Genomic DNA, 7,518 nt, shown 5'->3' with positions numbered 1-7,518 from the left:
CATCATGTCCGTGATCACATCCGGGACTTCGAACAAAGTTCGGTACATCAAAACTCATAAACTCATAATATAACTGTCATCAAAACCTTAAGCGTGCGGACCCTACGGGTTCGAGAACAATGTAGACATGACCGAGACACGTCTCCGGTCAATAACCAATAGCGGAACATGGATGCTCATATTGGCTCCTACATATTCTACGAAGATCTTTTATCGGTCAGACCGCATAACAACATACGTTGTTCCCTTTGTCATCGGTATGTTACTTGCCCGAGATTCGATCGTCGGTATCTCAATACCTAGTTCAATCTCGTTACCGGCAAGTCTCTTTACTCGTTCCGTAATACATCATCTCACAACTAACTCATTAGTTGCAATGCTTGCAAGGCTTATGTGATGTGCATTACCGAGAGGGCCCAGAGATACCTCTCCGATAATCGGAGTGACAAATCCTAATCTTGAAATACGCCAACCCAACATCTACCTTTGGAGACACTTGTAGAGCACCTTTATAATCACCCAGTTACGTTGTGACGTTTGGTAGCACACAAAGTGTTCCTCCGGCAGACGGGAGTTGCATAATCTCATAGTCATAGGAACATGTATAAGTCATGAAGAAAGCAATAGCAACATACTAAACGATCGGGTGCTAAGCTAATGGAATGTGTCATGTCAATCAGATCATTCACCTAATGATGTGATCCCGTTAATCAAACAACAACTCTTTGTTCATGGTTAGGAAACATAACCATCTTTGATTAACGAGCTAGTCTAGTAGAGGCATACTAGTGACACTCTGTTTGTCTATGTATTCACACATGTATTATGTTTCCGGTTAATACAATTCTAGCATGAATAATAAACATTTATCATGATATAAGGAAATAAATAATAACTTTATTATTGCCTCTAGGGCATATTTCCTTCAGTCTCCCACTTGCACTAGAGTCAATAATCTAGATTACACAGTAATGATTCTAACACCCATGGAGCCTTGGTGCTAATCATGTTTTGCCCGTGGAAGAGGCTTAGTCAATGGGTCTGCTACATTCAGATCCATATGTATCTTGCAAATCTCTATGTCTCCCACCTGGACTAGATCCCGGATGGAATTGAAGCGTCTCTTGATGTGCTTGGTTCTTTTGTGAAATCTGGATTCCTTTGCCATGGCAATTGCACCAGTATTGTCACAAAAGATTTTCATTGGACCCGATGCACTAGGTATGACACCTAGATCGGACATGAACTCCTTCATCCAGACTCCTTCATTTGCTGCTTCCGAAGCAGCTGTGTATTCTGCTTCACATGTAGATCCCGCCACGACGCTTTGTTTAGAATTGCACCAACTGACAGCTCCACCGTTTAATGTAAACACGTATCCGGTTTGCGATTTAGAATCGTCCGGATCAGTGTCAAATCTTGCATCGACATAACCATTTACGGTTAGCTCTTTGTCACCTCCATAAACGAGAAACATATCCTTAGTCCTTTTCAGGTATTTCAGGATGTTCTTGACCGCTGTCCAGTGATCCACTCCTGGATTACTTTGGTACCTCCCTGCTAGACTTATAGCAAGGCACACATCAGGTCTGGTACACATCATTGCATACATGATAGAGCCTATGGCTGAAGCATAGGGAACATCTTTCATTTTCTCTCTATCTTCTGCAGTGGTCGAGCATTGAGTCTGGCTCAACTTCACACCTTGTAACACAGGCAAGAACCCTTTCTTTGCTTGATCCATTTTGAACTTCTTCAAAACTTTGTCAAGGTATGTGCTTTGTGAAAGTCCAATTAAGCGTCTTGATCTATCTCTATAGATTTTAATGCCTAATATGTAAGCAGCTTCACCGAGGTCTTTCATTGAAAAACTATTATTCAAGTATCCCTTTATGCTATCCAGAAATTCTATATCATTTCCAATTAGTAATATGTCATCCACATATAATATCAGAAATGCTACAGAGCTCCCACTCACTTTCTTGTAAATACAGGCTTCTCCAAAAAGTCTGTATAAAACCAAATGCTTTGATCACACTATCAAAGCATTTATTCCAACTCCGAGAGGCTTGCACCAGTCCATATATGGATCGCTGGAGCTTGCACACTTTGTTAGCTCCCTTTGGATCGACAAAACCTTCTGGTTGCATCATATACAACTCTTCTTCCAGAAATCCATTCAGGAATGCAGTTTTGACATCCATCTGCCAAATTTCATAATCTTAAAATGCGGCAATTGCTAACATGATTCTGACAGACTTAAGCATCACTACGGGTGAGAAGGTCTCATCGTAGTCAATCCCTTGAACTTGCCGAAAACCTTTTGCGACAAGTCGAGCTTTGTAGACAGTAATATTACCGTCAGTGTCAGTCTTCTTCTTGAAGATCCATTTATTCTCAATTGCTTGCCGATCAGTGGGCAAGTCAACCAAAGTCCATACTTTGTTCTCATACATGGATCCCATCTCAGATTTCATGGCTTCAAGCCATTTTGCGGAATCTGGGCTCACCATCGCTTCTTCATAGTTCGTAGGTTCATCATGATCTAGTAGCATGACTTCCAGAACAGGGTTACCATACGACTCTGGTGCGGATCTCACTCTGGTTGATCTACGAGGTTCAGTAGTATCTTGTTCTGAAGTTTCATGATCATTATCATTAGCTTCCTCACTAATTGGTGTAGGTGTCACAGAAACAAGTTTTTGTGATGTACTACTTTCCAGTAAGGGAGTAGGTACAGTTACCTCGTCAAGTTCTACTTTCCTCCCACTCACTTCTTTCGAGAGAAACTCCTTCTCCAGAAAGTTTCCGAATTTAGCAACAAAAGTCTTGCCTTCGGATCTGTGATAGAAGGTGTATCCAATAGTTTCCTTTGGATATCCTGTGAAGACACATTTCTCCGATTTGGGTTCGAGCTTATCAGGTTGAAGCTTTTTCACATAAGCATCGCAGCCCCAAACTTTCAGAAACGACAACTTTGGTTTCTTGCTAAACCACAGTTCATAAGGCGTCGTCTCAACGGATTTTGATGGTGCCCTATTTAATGTGAATGCGGCCGTCTCTAGAGCGTATCCCCAAAACGATAGCGGTAAATCAGTAAGAGACATCATAGATCGTACCATATCTAGTAAAGTACGATTACGACGTTCAGACACACCATTACGCTGTGGTGTTCCGGGTGGCGTGAGTTGCGAAACTATTCCACATTGTTTCAAATGTACACCAAACTCGTAACTCAAATATTCTCCTCCACGATCAGATCGTAGGAATTTTATTTTCTTGTTACGATGATTTTCAACTTCACTCTGAAATTCTTTGAACTTTTCAAATGTTTCAGACTTGTGTTTCATTAAGTAGATATACCCATATCCGCTTAAGTCATCTGTGAAGGTGAGAAAATAACGATATCCGCCACGAGCCTCAACATTCATCGGTCCACATACATCTGTATGTATGATTTCCAACAAATCTGTTGCTCTCTCCATAGTACCGGAGAACGGTGTTTTTGTCATCTTACCCATAAGGTACGGTTCGCAAATACCAAGTGATTCACAATCAAGTGGTTCCAAAAGCCCATCATTATGGAGTTTCTTCATGCGCTTTACACCGATATGACCTAAACGGCAGTGCCACAAATAAGTTGCACTATCATTATCAACTTTGCATCTTTTGGTTTCAACACTATGAATATGTGTGTCACTACTGTCGAGATTTAATAAGAATAGACCACTCTTTAAGGGTGCATGACCATAAAAGATATTATTCATGTAAATAGAACAACCATTATTCTCTGATTTAAATGAATAACCGTCTCGCATCAAACAAGATCCAGATATAATGTTCATGCTTAACGCTGGCACCAAATAACAATTATTTAGGTCTAATATTAATCCCGAAGGTAGATGTAGAGGTAGCGTGCCGACTGCGATCACATCGACTTTGGAACCATTTCCCACGCGCATCGTCACCTCGTCCTTAGCCAATCTTCGCTTAATCCGTAGTCCCTGTTTCGAGTTGCAAATATTAGCAACAGAACCAGTATCAAATACCCAGGTGCTACTGCGAGCATTAGTAAGGTATACATCAATAACATGTATATCACATATACCTTTGTTCACCTTGCCATCCTTCTTATCCGCCAAATACTTGAGGCAGTTCCGCTTCCAGTGACCAGTCTGCTTGCAGTAGAAGCACTCAGTTTCAGGCTTAGGTCCAGGTTTGGGTTTCTTCTCTTGAGCAGCAACTTGCTTGCTGTTCTTTTTGAAGTTCCCCTTCTTCTTCCCTTTGCCCTTTTTCTTGAAACTAGTGGTCTTGTTGACCATCAACACTTGATGCTCCTTCTTGATTTCTACCTTCGCAGCTTTCAGCATTGCGAAGAGCTCGGGAATAGTCTTATTCATCCCTTGCATGTTATAGTTCATCACGAAGCTCTTGTAGCTTGGTGGCAGTGATTGGAGAATTCTGTCAATGACGCAATCATCTAGAAGATTAACTCCCAATTGAATCAAGTGATTATTATACCCAGACATTTTGAGTATATGCTCACTGAGAGAACTGTTCTCCTCCATCTTACAGCTATAGAACTTATTGGAGACTTCATATCTCTCAATCCGGGCATTTGCTTGAAATATTAACTTCAACTCCTGGAACATCTCATATGCTCCATGACGTTCAAAACGTCGTTGAAGTACCGATTCTAAGCCGTAAAGCATGGCACACTGAACTATCGAGTAGTCATCAGCTTTGCTCTGCCAGACGTTCATAACATCTGGTGTTGCTCCAGCAGCAGGCCTGGCACCCAGCGGTGCTTCCAGGACATAATTCTTCTGTGCAGCAATGAGGATAATCCTCAAGTTACGGACCCAGTCCATGTAATTGCTACCATCATCTTTCAACTTTGCTTTCTCAAGGAACGCATTAAAATTCAACGGAACAACAGCACGGGCCATCTATCTACAATCAAACATGAATAAGCAAGATACTATCAGGTACTAAGTTCATGATAAATTTAGGTTCAATTAATCATATTACTTAAGGAACTCCCACTTAGATAGACATCCCTCTAATCCTCTAAGTGATTACGTGATCCAAATCAACTAAACCATGTCCGATCATCACGTGAGATGGAGTAGTTTCATTGGTGAACATCGCTATGTTGATCATATCTACTATATGATTCACGCTCGACCTTTCGGTCTCCGTGTTCCGAGGCCATATCTGTCTATGCTTGGCTCGTCAAGTATAACCTGAGTATTCCGCGTGTGCAACTGTTTTGCACCCGTTGTATTTGAATGTAGAGCCTATCACACCCGATCATCACGTGGTGTCTCAGCACGAAGAACTTTCGCAACGGTGCATACTCAGGGAGAACACTTCTTGATAATTAGTGAGAGATCATCTTATAATGCTACCGTCAATCAAAGCAAGATAAGATGCATAAAAGATAAACATCACATGCAATCAATATAAGTGATATGATATGGCCATCATCATCTTGTGCTTGTGATCTCCATCTTCGAAGCACCGTCGTGATCACCATCGTCACCGGCGCGACACCTTGATCTCCATCGTAGCATCGTTGTCGTCTCGCCAATCTTATGCTTCCACGACTATCGTTACCGCTTAGTGATAAAGTAAAGCATTACAGCGCGATTGCATTGCATACAATAAAGCGACAACCATATGGCTCCTGCCAGTTGTCGATAACTCGGTTACAAAACATGATCATCTCATACAATAAAATTTAGCATCATTTCTTGACCATATCACATCACAACATGCCCTGCAAAAACAAGTTAGACGTCCTCTACTTTGTTGTTGCATGTTTTACGTGGCTGCTACGGGCTTAAGCAAGAACCAATCTTACCTACGCATCAAAACCACAATGATAGTTTGTCAAGTTGGTGCTGTTTTAACCTTCGCAAGGACCGGGCGTAGCCACACTCGGTTCAACTAAAGTTGGAGAAACTGTCACCCGCTAGCCACCTTTGTGCAAAGCACGTCGGGAGAACCGGTCTCGCGTAAGCGTACGCGTAATGTCGGTCCGGGCCGCTTCGTCCAACAATACCGCCGAACCAAAGTATGACATGCTGGTAAGCAGTATGACTTATATCGCCCACAACTCACTTGTGTTCTACTCGTGCATATAACATCAACATATAAAACCTAGGCTCGGATGCCACTGTTGGGTTTCGTAGTAATTTCAAAATTTTTCCTACGCACACGCAAGATCATGGTGATGCATAGCAACGAGAGGGGAGAGTGTGTTCTACGTACCCTTGTAGATCGACAACGGAAGCGTTAGCACAACGTGGTTGATGTAGTCGTACGTCTTCACGGCCCGACCGATCAAGCACCGAAACTACGGCACCTCCGAGTTCTAGCACACGTTCAGCTCGATGACGATCCCCGGATTCCGATCCAGCAAAGTGTCGGGGAAGAGTTCCGTCAGCACGACGGCGTGGTGACGATCTTGATGTACTACCATCGCAGGGCTTCGCCTAAGCACCGCTACAATATTATCGAGGACTATGGTGGAAGGGGGCACCGCACACGGCTAAGAATATGATCACGTGGATCAACTTGTGTGTCAAGGGGTGCCCCCTGCCTCCGTATATAAAGGATCAAAGGGGGAGGTGCGGCCGGCCAGGGAGGGCGCGCCAGGAGGAGTCCTACTCCCTCCGGGAGTAGGATCCCCCCCTTTCCTAGTTGGAATAGGATTCGGGAGGGGGGAAAGAGGAGAGAGAGAAGGAAGGGGGGCGCCGGCCCCCTCTCCTTGTCCTATTCGGACTAGGGGGGGAGGGGCGCGCGGCCCAGCCCTGGCCACCTCTCCTCTCTTCCACTAAAGCCCACTAAGGCCCATATACCTCCCGGGGGGTTCTGGTAACCTCCCGGTACTCCGATAAAATCCCGATTTCACCCGGAACACTTCTGATATCCAAATATAGGCTTCCAATATATCAATATTTATGTCTCGACCATTTCGAGACTCCTCGTCATGTCCGTGATCACATCCGGGACTCCGAACAAACTTCGGTACATCAAAACTCATAAACTCATAATATAACTGTCATCGAAACCTTAAGCGTGTGGACCCTACGGGTTTGAGAACAATGTAGACATGACCGAGACACGTCTCCGGTCAGTAACCAATAGCGGAACCTGGATGCTCATATTGGCTCCTACATATTCTACGAAGATCTTTTATCGGTCAGACCGCATAACAACATACGTTGTTCCCTTTGTCATCGGTATGTTACTTGCCCGAGATTCGATCGTCGGTATCTCAATACCTAGTTCAATCTCGTTACCGGCAAGTCTCTTTACTCGTTCCGTAATACATCATCTCACAACTAACTCATTAGTTGCAATGCTTGCAAGGCTTATGTGATGTGCATTACCGAGAGGGCCCAGAGATACCTCTCCGACAATCAGAGTGACAAATCCTAATCTCGAAATACGCCAACCCAACATCTACCTTTGGAGACACCTGTAGAGCACCTTTATAATCACCCAGGT

Source organism: Triticum urartu, chromosome 7A (genome assembly GCF_056163025.1).
Source record: "Triticum urartu cultivar PI428250 chromosome 7A, HENAU_Tu73, whole genome shotgun sequence".
In the NCBI taxonomy this organism is placed as follows: domain Eukaryota; kingdom Viridiplantae; phylum Streptophyta; class Magnoliopsida; order Poales; family Poaceae; genus Triticum; species Triticum urartu.
This window is presented reverse-complemented; position numbering follows the sequence as displayed.